We start from the raw sequence: 13,257 nt of genomic DNA, 5'->3' as shown, positions 1-13,257 counted from the left end.
CCACACAACTTTTTCACGAACATAATGATAATCGACTTCAACATGATGAGTACGCACATGGAAGACGGGATTGGAGGCCAAGGAGATGGTGCTAATGTTGTCACACCACAATGTAGGATTGGAAAGAGAAAGTTGCAGATCACGAAATAGTGCACGAAACCAATAAATCGCAGCAGCAGTATAAGCAAGTTGGCGGTACTCGGCTTCGGCATAGTCCGCATCAGAATAAGCCATTAAAGACAGGGAACCAGGTTTATAGAACAAGCCATGAGTGGAAGTACCATTAAGATAGCGAAGAATACGTTTGATAGCAACCCAATGAGCAGAGGTAGGTTGGTGCATAAATTGGCAGATGTGGTTCACAGCATAGGCAATATTAGGGCATGTGAGAGTGAGATATTGCAATGCACCAATGACACTTCAATACTCAGAGGGATCATCCAATGGAACACCATCATGGAGGCTAAGATGACGTCCACTGGCAATATGCGATGAAATATGTTTGGCGTCCTGAATCTTTGTGCGCGTCAACAAGTCCTTTATAAATTTGGATTGAGTGAGAGAAAGCCCTTTAGGAGTGCGAAGAATTTCCATGCCCAGAAAATAATGAATAGGGTCGAGGTCCTTCATGGAGAAAAGACGGCTCAAGTCTTGAATGAGTGTGGAGATGTGGGCTGGGTCATTGCCTGTAATTAAAATGTCATCAACATAAATTAATAAATAAACTCGAATGGACCCATTAAGATAGATGAATAAAGAAGAGTCGGCCTTGGAAGCAGTGAAGCCCAAATCTTCCAAATGAGTGGAGAAACATTTAAACCAGGGCCAAGGGGCTTGTTTGAGCCCATAGAGAGAATGCTTAAGATGACAAACATGGTTAGGAAATTGGGGGTCAATGAACCCAATAGGTTGACACATATAAACCTCCTCATATAGATAGTCATGGAGGAAAGCATTCTGAACGTCCAACTGACGAACGGGCCACTGAAATTGAGCAGATAAGGCTAAGATAAGATGGATGGTGGAATGATTCACAACTGGGCTAAATGTCTCGCCATAATCCAACCCTTCTTGCTAATGAAAACCATTAGCCACTAAACGGGCCTTGTAACATTGAATAGAGCCATCGGAATTGCGTTTGATGCCAAACACTCACTTATTTGGCAAAACATTCAAGGTGGGCTTTGGAGGAACAAGGACCCAAGTACCGGCTCGTTGAAGAGCATTAAATTTTTCTCCTATAGCTGTGCACCATTCCTGAAATTTATTAGCCAGACTAAAACAAGTGGGCTCAACAATATCATTAGTAGAGTCCAAGAAAGCATGATTTTCATATTTAGGATTGAGCTTATGAAGACCAGTTTTAGCACGAGTCACCATAGAATGAGTAGTAGAAGATCTTTCCCGAGAAGATGCCGAAGGTGATGAGTGTCTTGAGGAACTTGGTAAAACAAGTTCAAGGTCATGAGAGGGAAAAGTGAGGATGGCCCTATGTGGATTGCGACGGTAAACTTGGAGAGAACTAGGTGGGGAGTGTTGGGTTGTTTGCGAGGCAACGGCTGTGGGAGTATTGGTGGCATTGGGCAAAGGAGAAGATAAGGGTGGGCTAAAGGATATGTGGGTTGGCAAGGGTAAGGATGGGTTGGGAGAGGTAGGCGTGACGATTTGGTGGCCATGGGGCTGCGAGGCAGCCTGCTGGTTGGGAATAGACCTAAAAATTTGTAATGGTGGTGCAGAATCTGCAGCAGAGGAAGAAGAAATTGGGGTATGAGAGCCCTTGGTCTCTTGAAAGGGGAAGCAATGTTCATCAAAAATAACATGGCGTGATAAAAAGACTTTGTTAGTGGTTAAGTTTAAACAACGATAACCTTGATGATCTAATGAGTAGCCCAGAAAGACACACTTAACAGATCGTAAGTGAAGTTTATTAGTATTGTAAGGCCGAAGATATGGAAAACATGCACACCCAAAATTTTTAAGAAAAGCAAAGTTAGGTTCTTTATGAAAAAAGAATTTGATATGGAGACTGAAGGCCCAAAACTTTGTAAGGAAGACGATTAATTAAATACATAGCAATATGCATGGCCTCAGCCCAATAGGCAAGAGGCATGGAAGCATGGGCCAACAAGGTAAGCCTAGTGTCAACAATATGACGATGTTTCCGTTCTACCAAACCATTTTGTTTAGGGTGATGGGGACAAGAAATGCGATGGTCAATACCATGAGTAACTACAAATTTATGAAAACTACGGCTAGTATATTCACCACCTCCATCAGTTTGAAGGGCTTTAATTTAAGTAGAAAATAAATTCTCAACAAGCGTCTTAAAATTAACAAACAAAGAGAAAACCTCAAATTTCAAGCGCATAGGAAATATCCACGAGTAGCAAGAAAAATTATCAACGAAAAGAACATAATATTGAAATTCGGAAACTGATTTATTAGACGAACTCCATACATCAGAGTGAATGAGGTCAAGAGGAGCATGTGTAACAAACAAAGAAGACTAAAATGGTAGCTTAACACTTTTCCCTAAAGGACAAGAATGACAAGTAAAATTATTACAAGTCTTAGTACCATCAATAGACAACTTATTTGTAGACAATACATTTTTTAAAATAGGAGACGAAGGATGACCAAGGCGCGAATGCCAAACAGGACCAACAACACGAACACCAAGAGTAGAGACCAAGATTACTCGTGGCTTGGAAAAGAGTCTTCCTTATCCGAGAATCCTGTACCAAAAAATGATTGGGGATAAAACGTGAAGAGCCAATTATCATCCCATGAAAATTTATTAACGGACAACAAATTACAAGAAGCAGTGAGGCATTGAAGGATATCAATAAGAGAAAAAATAGAGTTATTAAGAGGAAGACTAGAGGAGCCAATATGGGTGATAGGTAAACCTACTCCACCAAGCACACCATCAACAGAATCATGGCCATGATATTCTAGGGAAAGAGACAAGTTACCCAGATCATAGGTGATATGAGAGTTGGCCCCAGTATCCACAACACAATTAGGAGGACGAGGATTGTTGAGCAGTCATGGCAATAAGGCGTTGAGTAGGCACCCGACCTACATACGACAAGTTGAGACGATTGTAGCAATCCAACGTAGAATGGCCATAATGTCCACAAACTAATTTTATATAAATTTTGTTTTTTTATAAAAAAAAATCCACAAAATAATTTAAAATAATTAATTACTATTTATTAAGTAATTTATGAAATGAGTAAAATATTTAAATATTTACCAAAGACATAATACTTAAAACATAATTATTAATTAAGGTAATTAAGAAAGGCTAAGATATTACTTATAGGGGGGTGTATTCAATTGAGATTTTAAAAGACTATTTATGGATAAATAAGTCCAATGGATTTTAAAAGACTACTCAGGGGGGTGTATTCAATTGAGGGTTTGTTGGATCATATTGGTTGCTCGGTCAAACCCATATTCTGGTTGAATTCGAAGTGTGTATTTTATCTTTCTTTTGATTATGAGTGGGGAAAAAGGCTGAGATCCTTGGAGAATTTGGTGTTCAGCCAAAGGAGTGATACTAATGTTAAGAGCTCCAAAAGTAAGGTCTATCAATGTGGCTGATTCAGAGTCAAGGCCAGTGCTTGGACCTGCTGGGAACAAGGTAGGGACGTTCAGTGCACGAAAACCAGTTTCAAAACCACTGAGAAAGGCTGAGGAATTGGCTGAGAAAAGCTATTCCTCGTTGTTATTTTTAGCATCTGAAGTTGGTGAGTGTCTGGGAAAAGCTCGACTTGGGCTTGCTGCTTGCTTTGTTGTTCATATTCTTCAACCGGTAGTGAGAGAGAGAGAGAGAGAGAGAGAGAGAGAGAGAGAGAGAGAGAGAGAGAGAGAGAGAGAGAGAGAGAAAATCCCACATGAAAAATCCGATGGGTTAGGGTGAGATTTGAGATAGGGCTTGGTATTTATACCTCCCATTAAAAAATCTCTCACAATCTCACATTTAAAACAATATGTCGAAATTAGCAAGTTTTTGAATATCACAAAACTTTTTGTTACTTGTTTAAAGTCTTGATTGAATACCACTAGATTTCGACACCCTCATTTAAAAATCTTAATAGTCTTAATGGAATACCACAAGACTTGTTTAGATTATTTAAAAGTCTTAATTGAATACCACAAGACTTATTCATCCCAAAATAGTATTATAAAATTCCAATTGAATACACCCCCTTAATTACATATATTAAACTAAAAAAGTAAAAAAACTAATTTTAAATGTTAAAAATTCAAAATTTTATTGTTTTTCTTTAAAAAAAAGCGAGAAAACCTCTCCGACGTAAGTTCATTGGCACAGGTATATCCAGCGAAATTTGCTGAATTAGACCTCTTCTAACGAAATTTACTTTTGCCGACGAACTTTCGTCGGGAGAGATCTAATCTTGCAAATTTAGCCGGGATAGACCTGTGCAAACAAATAGTCATCGGGAGAGGTTTGAAAAATCGACCTAGGCGGCCTGGGAGGGTCAGGGCGGCGCTAGGAGGGTCTGGGCTGCACTAGGAGGGTCTAGGCGAGTCTAGGCGGCGCTAGGCGAGTCTAGGCGGCGCTAGGCGGGTCTAGGAGGAGCTATGCGGAGATAGGCGGGTCTGGTTCTTTAGGGTTTAGGGTCTGGGTGCCAGGGTGGGTCTGTCGCATTTTTCCCAGGTACGTGTGCCATTTTCTTCGTTGAAGCCGATATTTCGAGCAAGAACTGTATCAGATGCACCACCTTTCGACCCCAGCAATATTGTGTCATTGCAGACACATTTCTGCAGCCACTTTCTTTTAGTCTATTCTTTCATTTCATTTTCTTCTATGTTTATTGATGGGATTCAAAATTATGGCAGCTCATGTTTAGCAAGTTTAAACTTCCTTGGAAACGGGGTCTGCAGATTTTTGTTCCTTCTCTTCTTCCCTCTATAAATTAAATTGGCTTTGCTTCTGCTGAGCCACAGGCTGTTTCTGGGTTCTGCAGATTGTCGTTCTTTGACTGTAAGTTGCTATCTGATATCTTTATTACATTTTGTTTTGATGATGAGTTACTTAAGTTCAGTATGTTGAAAGAATGGGGTTGATTTGTTGTGTTTTTCTCATCATATGATTGATTTACTCATCTGGGTTCTTATTGTTATATACTGATTGTGTCAAAGTTTCGTCCTTTTAAGTTGTCTTGTTGTATCACCTTAATAGTTTTGTTGCATAATTCAGGATTCGAAGAATTAATGGGTGATGTCTATATTGAAAATGAAATATCTGAAATGCCTCTTGCAGTGAGTACTTTTCAACTTTACGATTGTGCCTTATTGCAAATTATCTCTACTTTTTCTGTATGTTTGTTGTATCTCTTCTCTACTGTAACTTTCTTATTCTTGATCAAGATTAGCTAAGAAATTATAATTAGCTTATCGATTTTTTTTATTTCTTTTTTATGTTATCCCACATAAGGAATAAGGTTATGGGGGTTTGAAGTTTCAATTTGGCATCTTTAGTTTTCTCAGTTTGATTCAGACCTTGTGCTTAAAGATCTAATATAGGTCCTTGTATCAGGCCTATAATGATACTGTGTGGAACACAAGTCTTCTTTTTGATAGTCTGGGATTCTACTCATCAATGGATGTCATTTTCACCCGTCTATTGACACTGGCTAGTTATATAAGTCGTCGATTAATTCAATTTATTGGTGAGTTCTTTCTACGATGCTTACATGTATGCACACTCATGCATCTTCTTATAATGTTATTGCAGAGGATCTTGCGGTCAGAGATGCTGATAGATACTCAGATGATTTGCTGGTCATTTCTGCTGGACAGCATATAAGATCATTGAGACATGGCATTTGTAAATCATTTTCTGAAGGTTGTTCATCATCTTCAAAACCTTGTAACCCTGAAACCTGTGAAAGAAGAGCCTCAGAGCCTACGGACTATACAAGATCTGAAATTGTAGAAACCAACTTCAATTATACAGATGCCCCCTTCATTTTTGAAGGGTAATACCGTTTTGTGCTATTAGCTTTCTTCAATATCAATCTTTGAAGACTTGAGTATGCATTAAATAACTGAGGTCAGGCAACTAATCTAGTTTTCATGAGAAAACATCATGAGCCCATCTACTTTTAAGTGAACTAAATGATTAATTGCAATATTTAATCTTTTTCACCTCATTCCCTTTCTAATTACAAGTGTTTATCAGAAGTATGACTTACTGTAACTGTTTTGCATTTCTCAAATCTCAATCTACATCTAGTCATCTCCATCGTTAGATTGGTGATGTTGCTTCATCTTGATGTAGGTTGACACTACCATTACACGGTTTACAATTTACTTGGAGATTGGCAATTTCTTGTTGGAGAAGTTCTGTCGTGTACGTTAGATGTGCTCATCTTCGAATTTGTAGGTAAAAGAAGTATATTTCAATTATGCAAACTGATGGACTCGTATTCCATAGAGTCTATGAATAGTTTCTTTTAGTTTTAGTTCAGATTGGATTCTGTTTTACTCAGTGCAAATAATTCATTGCTTTTAATTACAAGTCATTGTTTCATTCTTTTAGGTGCTCATAGTTGAGCTTCATTTTTGCATTTGTCAGCCTGGCAGCTCGAGTACAGAAAACATTGCAAGTCATCTGACAATATTGGATGGTTGCCACGCACTCCTGGCATGCCTGGTGTGGAGGATGGTACAACAAGATTCTTGGAATTGCTTGCAGGAATAAGGTACCAAGCTAATATAATAGCTCCACTGCACTAGATGGTTGGACCTGTTAAGGAACTGTGTTTAATTTTGTTATCATATCTGTTTAGTCTATTCTTGTATATTCCTATTGCTTGTATGTCATGCTATATACTTCAGGAATGGGGAGCACACATTGCCTAGCTCATTTGTCTATCTGCATATTCCGGGTAAAGAAAATTTATTTTTCCCTTTGGACTTTGTTCTTCTCCCCTGTTCAATCCACATTTAGTGTTGTGGCACCTATAGTTATGGGAACTTTGATTTTCCAGGCCTCTTTAGCAATCACAGCCCCTTATACTTTGTTGGAACAAAGAAATTCTTTTTGAAGATGGGTCTAGCTTGCCATATTGCAAAAATTCACAGTGAGGTAATGAGTCATTACTCTGTGATCATTGCTGACTGAGTTTTGTGAAATTTGTCTTCAATTTTCATATGTTTTCTTGGATGAAGGCACCTGTTGAGCACAATGCATCGAAACTCAAGCAATACAACGAGGAGCTTTAATGGGGATCCGGTAAGCGTGTGATGCTGCTGGGGCACAGCAAGAGCGGTGTTGATGCTGCAGCTGCATTGTCAATCTACTGGTGTGATTTGAAAGACAAAGTTGCTGGCTTAGCACTGGTACAGAGCCCCTATGGTGGCACTCCCTTGGCTTCTGATATTCTTCGCGAAGGCCAGATTGCAGACAAAGAAACCCGCAGGATCATGGAACTTTTGATATGCAAGCTAATTAAGGTAATAGCACCAATGCCTGAGCTTGTTGAAAGTCCTTTGTGTATGTACTAAACAAGTGGAGAATTATAAGTTGTGTTTGGAAACATCTCAATTCATATTTGCATTGTAGGGTGACATTCAGGCACTGGAGGATCTTACTTATGAGAAGCAAAAGGAGTTCATCATGAAGCACAAGCTGCCATATGAGCAAATTCCTCTGGTTTCCTTCCACTCTGAGGCAAGCATAGCCCCTGATATGTTTGCCACAATGACACATATAGCACATGCCAAAAATCCCTGGCTGCCCCTACCAAATTTTGGAACTCAAGAAGAGTCAGATAAAATCGTTCAAGCAGGATGCCAGCTGCCTATAGTGATTCCTTTATCTGCTGCAATGGCTGTGACTGCACTTCATCTACAACTCCGGTACGGGGAGAAGAGTGACGGATTGGTGACGTGCCATGACGCTCAAGTTCCAAGTTCAGTTGGGGTCGCACCGGACAGGAAGCTTGACCATGCCTGGATGGTTTATTCCACAAGGAAAAAGAATCCTAGTGATGATGATGCCTCAGAAATGTGTGAGGCCATTTTAACTCTGCTTGTAGAGCTTGGAAAGTTAAGAGTAATAGGGAAAAAGTTAGGAAATTAATCCATCCATCACACAATTTTTTTGCTTCCAATTTGTTTAATTTGGTTTGTTAAACAAAATATTCCAAAGGAAAGAGAGGAGAAATCTAACTTTTCCTCCTGTTTTTCAGCTGGCATGTATGTTTGGTGACTTAATGCATTATAGAATGCAGAGTTAGTTATTCGTATAGAATGCAGGCTCAGAGTTAGAGTTTATAAGAAATTATGATTCTTTTCTGTGTTAATAAAATATTAAGCATCTTTATTCATAATTTTGTCTTTTGGCAATATAGTTTTTTCTTAATTGAATATATATAGGTCCCTCTGTAGTTGTGGTGTTGGTAGTCAGTTTATGTGACTTCTGATCTCATGAGTTTGATAAGAGTAGAAATTGCCTTGCTTTAGTAATGCCGGTTACAAGAAGTTAATCCTATAGACCAAAGAAATACTGTTTGAGGTTTAGCAAGATTTAATTTTGAATCTGGTTATTTCTGCTAAATCCTTTGATTGGCTTTTCAATGCAATTAGTCGTATGGCATACAGTTCATATTCAAATTACATAGGTATTTTATACAAGTATATACATTTGGAATTATATGAACTTGTCTACAAAACAAATATTTGAAGCAGATTTTGGGATCCTTTTGGATAAACAAATATACAAACTGAAATTTGGTGCAACCTAAATGGAGACTTGAGAATAAACTTTGAGTTAAAACTGGTGTGATATGATGATGAACAGAAATAATAATGGAATTATAATACTGACCTGATCTATGATTTTACGCAACAGATTTTTATGAGTACAATGAGTTAGATCATGAGAAATTTGCAAACATAACCTAAGCATATTGACAAACAAGATTTGGGAAGTTTTGGCTGGGAATAGAAAATTTCAAGAATACTATTTGTGTTGGGTTTACCTTAAATGTTGTCATGTCAAAAATGGAGATCATCCCTCCTGTTGCTGATATGAGATATGAATCACTCTTGGACAAATCAAAGCAGGACATAATGTCTTCAGGGTTGGTGCTGGGAAGGTCATTGTTCATCAGCTTTAAGCCACTCCTTGGTTTCCATAAATTAGGTTGAACCTTGGGAGTTGCCTGCGTTCAATCAATATCATCAAAATCAAATGACCAACTGTCGCTTCGGTTTCAATTTGAAAGGAAAGAGAGGAGAAATCTAACAGGAAGGAATTATAAAGTATGTCATTCTTTACCACTCCACTAGAATTAAGGTCCTGTGGCCATTTCCAGAGAAAATGAATGCCATTTGATGCTAACACCAAAATGGCATCACCTCCATTTGTGTAGACCAGCCTTGATATGATGAGAAGCTACCAAAACATTTTAAAGGCGAAATCTGAAACTTAAATATTAGATATTCCCATGCTTATATGCTCCCAGTGCATAGACAGAGAAAAACTATAAATTAGTTTCAGAATTGAGAGACCTCATATTGAATTATTTATTTTTCTTTTTCTAAAAGATAGAGTACCTTCAGACATAATTGCAAATTGAAACTTAAATATAGTATAGCCGCGCGGCTATACTACTTATTATTATAAACAAAAACAAAAACAGGAACCGCCTAGCCCGCCGATATTTCGAAAACTGGAATGGCGTTTTTTTTCCCACATTTCTTTTTCCCTGGCGGGTCTTTTGCAATTATGAAACTTAAATATAGTATAGCCGCGCGGCTATAATATTTATTTTTTTATTTAAAAAAACATAAAGGGAACCGCCTAGCCCGCCTAGGCGGCCGATTTTTCGAAAACTTGAATGGCGTTTTTTTTTCTTCAGATTTCTTTTTGTCCTGGCAAGTCTGGCATCTCTGCAAATACATTTTGTCAATTCTCAGTAATGTAATGTGGGTGAAATGCAGCTTTTGGATCCATAAGATGGGCAAAAAGAGTAAATCAAAAACTCCCAGAGAGATGCAAGATAATATAGCTGTTGGTATCGGTGGCAGCTTCTTAGGTCCTCTACAAACAGGTTTTGATGATTCTTTCCATTTTGTCAATTTATAACTCTATTTTGCAGTCTTGTTTACTATTTAGTGTGAATTTCCTTGTGAAAATGATTTGGAATAAACTTTGGGTAGTGTTCACTAGTTTGATTACATTTTGCAGATCCAGAGGCTATCGAAACAGCAAGGGGAAGCAACTGCATTTGTAAGTACTTACGTATCGATTTTTAAGTGATTATTTTCCAGTTCTCTATATCAATGAATTAAGAGCCGGTAAGATGCTAATGGTATGAATCCATGTCTTGAGGCTTTTGAAGTGATTTCCCACTACTGCTGTCAAACATCGCGGATTAGCTTTCTTTTAGCTCCTTCATTTTAGGACCTACCTGATTGGAACATTGAGATTGTCTATGTTCATGAGTTTATTTCAGTGGAATAGTTCTTGAAGGAGGGATGCATTCATCTGTTAAAGACATGTAGAGAAGCATTTTGTATTTGATACGGCACATAGGATTTTTGGACATGGCATGCTTTTGCTTATGCTTTCAAATTTTCTTTGTTTTTTATTTTTGAAAGCAATCTGTATTCTGTGTGTTTGGTTGTAGTTGTGGTGGTTGAAGAAACATAGCCCATATTTAGAGACTATGTTAGATGCATTCTCTGTGTAAATATTTGGTTGTAGTCTTGGAAGTTGGGTTAAGGGATTTAGATGCGTTCTGTAAAAATCCACTAACATGGCCCATAAAGAGTGGCAGTATTCCGTTTCTGATATTTGCAGTTGTGGTAGTTTCGAAGACCTTTACAACAGCTGAAACTATGTCGAACGTTTGAACCCTTAGGGAATGGATTTCATTTTCTCTTGGGTTAGTGCACTGCTAGCACTTCTTCAAGTATACGAACACGTTGTTTCAGTTCAGGATTTTTGCTTAATAATCTTTGGGTTAATTTAAACAAACGTGTATGAGCTTGGGAGTGGGCGGGAATGAATCATATTTGGAATAGCTTAGTAATTTTATAATTGAATAATTTAGTCCTCAAGATGGTATGATGGAGTGAAGGTTTATTATGTCTTTGTAGTTAATCATTGATTTTGTCAGATAAAATGTAAGTTTTGAATATCTGCATGCCCCTCTCTCTTTCTCATGATTGAGCATAACAATTTCAGGCATAATGCAGTTGCAAAGCATATGGAATGGTAGCAGTCAGCACTAATCTTACAGTATGGAAATTTCCTTTGTTCTCTTGCCTTTAGTTGATTAAACATTCAGATTATCACTAAATTTAATTAACAATTTTTCATTATCCGTTGGTAATTATGAATTTATGTGCTTTTTTCTTTTCGATTTTAACAGTGCTGCTATTTATTGAGTTCGTGAGGACGAAGGTTCTAAAGATATCCTTGTTATTTCTGTTTCATATTGACATATTGGAGACATCAAATCAGGGTGAGAGGAAAAATGTGAGGGTCATTTTTGGAAGAATTATAAACTTAGTTTGCCTAGAGTGCAAAATGGTTCTTTTTCATTGCTCATGAGTTTGACTCCAGCTCTTCGGTTAACTGCATCTAGAATATTGGTTTTGATCACTTTTTCATCCCTTTCAATCATATTTCAATGGATTCAAATGTTGAAGAACTGTTCAACGAGCATAAAGATCAATTTTCTCCGATATGAGCAGTCGAGTCAGTGCAAAACTATGAGGGACATCAGCGTAACTTATGCATCGGTAGCGGCAGGCAAAGGTAGATGCTTGAAGATGTATTCTCCTTTGAGACATTAAGCAATTTAATTTTCATCAAATTGACTGTAATGTTTAACTCAAGTAAATATGCATTTCATGAACCCTCATAGGGTTCCTCCTGCTTGTAGATTGCCACTAATAACCGATACCCTCCGATTTCTTATATAGAGATAAGATCTGATAAACAGCACAGAAAATAGATCAGTGCTTCATGTAGCTCTTCATGCTCCAAGGGATGCAGTCTTGTTTACTATTTAGTGTGAGTTTCCTTGTGAAAATGATTAAGCTTTCTTTGGAATAAACTTTGTGTAGTATTCTCTGGTTTGATTACATTTTGCAGATCCAGAGGTTATTGAAACAGTAAGGGGAAGGCAACTGCATTTGTAAGTACTTGCGTATCAATTTTTAAGTGATTATTTTCTAGTTCTCTATATCAATGAATTAAGAGCCGGTACAATGCTAATGGTATGAATCCATGTCTTGAGGCTTTTGAAGTGATTTCCCACTACTGCTGTCAAACATTGTGGATTAGCTTTCTTTTAGCTCCTTCATTTTAGGACCTACCTGTTTGAAACATTGAGATTGTCTGTGTTCATGAGTTTATTTCAGTGGAATAGTTCTTGAAGGAGGGATGCATTCATCTATTAAAGACATGTAGAGAAGTATTTTGTATTTGATACAGCACATAGGATTTTTGGACATGGCATGCTTTTGCTTATGCTTTCAAATTTTCTTTGTTTTTTATTTTTGAAAGCAATCTGTATTCTGTGTGTTTGGTTGTAGTTGTGGTGGTTGAAGAAACATAGCCCATATTCAGAGACTATGTTAAATGCATTATCTGTGTATACTGTTTAAATATATTATTTAAGGTGTACATCCGAGCGGCTATACTCTTTGATATATTATTTAAGAAGTACAGCCGAGCGGCTATACCTGTTAAATATATTATTTAAGGCGTATAGCCGCGCGGCTATACTATTTATAGAAATTAAAAAAAACAGGGAGCCGCCTAGCTGGCCTAGGCGGCTGATGTTTCAAAAACTTGAATGGCGTTTGTTTTTTTTTGGATTTCTTTTTTCCTGGTGGGTCTAGCATCTCTGCAAATACATCAAGCTAGGGTTTTAGTGACTATATTGAAGACATCAAATCAGGTTGAGGGGGAAAATCTGAGGGAGAAGAAATTTTTTGAAAAATTAAACTTAGTTTACCTTGACATTAAAAGTGTTGTGCCATTTAGGGAGCCATTTACAGTGGACCCTCAAAATCCCCCCCGAGAAGGACTACAATGTTTACTTTAAAAATTTGAAAGATGGAATTACAGGAAAGGAAATCCTCGAACAAGATCCTGTACCAGTGTAATATTTTGCATACATAGAGCTCTAATTTCAACCTTAACTCTGTAAGTATAATGGAGCTTAATATACTTTCAATTTCATATGAGATAAT

The 13,257-nt window shown here is 37.6% G+C and overlaps 1 pseudogene across 1 annotated transcript; it reads left to right on the top strand.

Moving 5' to 3' along the window:
- Nucleotides 1-4,696: 4,696 nt before the first annotated feature.
- Nucleotides 4,697-8,366, top strand: LOC110750020 (uncharacterized; annotated as a pseudogene). Its single transcript, XR_015836765.1, has 10 exons — nt 4,697-5,017; nt 5,234-5,295; nt 5,573-5,705; nt 5,771-6,014; nt 6,317-6,421; nt 6,614-6,740; nt 6,877-6,926; nt 7,029-7,126; nt 7,210-7,494; nt 7,604-8,366. The product of XR_015836765.1 is annotated as an uncharacterized LOC110750020 (transcript).
- The last annotated feature ends 4,891 nt before the right edge of the window (nt 8,367-13,257 follow it).

This window comes from Prunus avium, chromosome 6, assembly GCF_965620075.1.
Source record: "Prunus avium chromosome 6, drPruAviu1.hap1.1, whole genome shotgun sequence".
In the NCBI taxonomy this organism is placed as follows: domain Eukaryota; kingdom Viridiplantae; phylum Streptophyta; class Magnoliopsida; order Rosales; family Rosaceae; genus Prunus; species Prunus avium.
The sequence above is the reverse complement of the archived record's forward strand: the minus strand, read 5'-3'. Positions and strand labels throughout refer to the sequence as shown.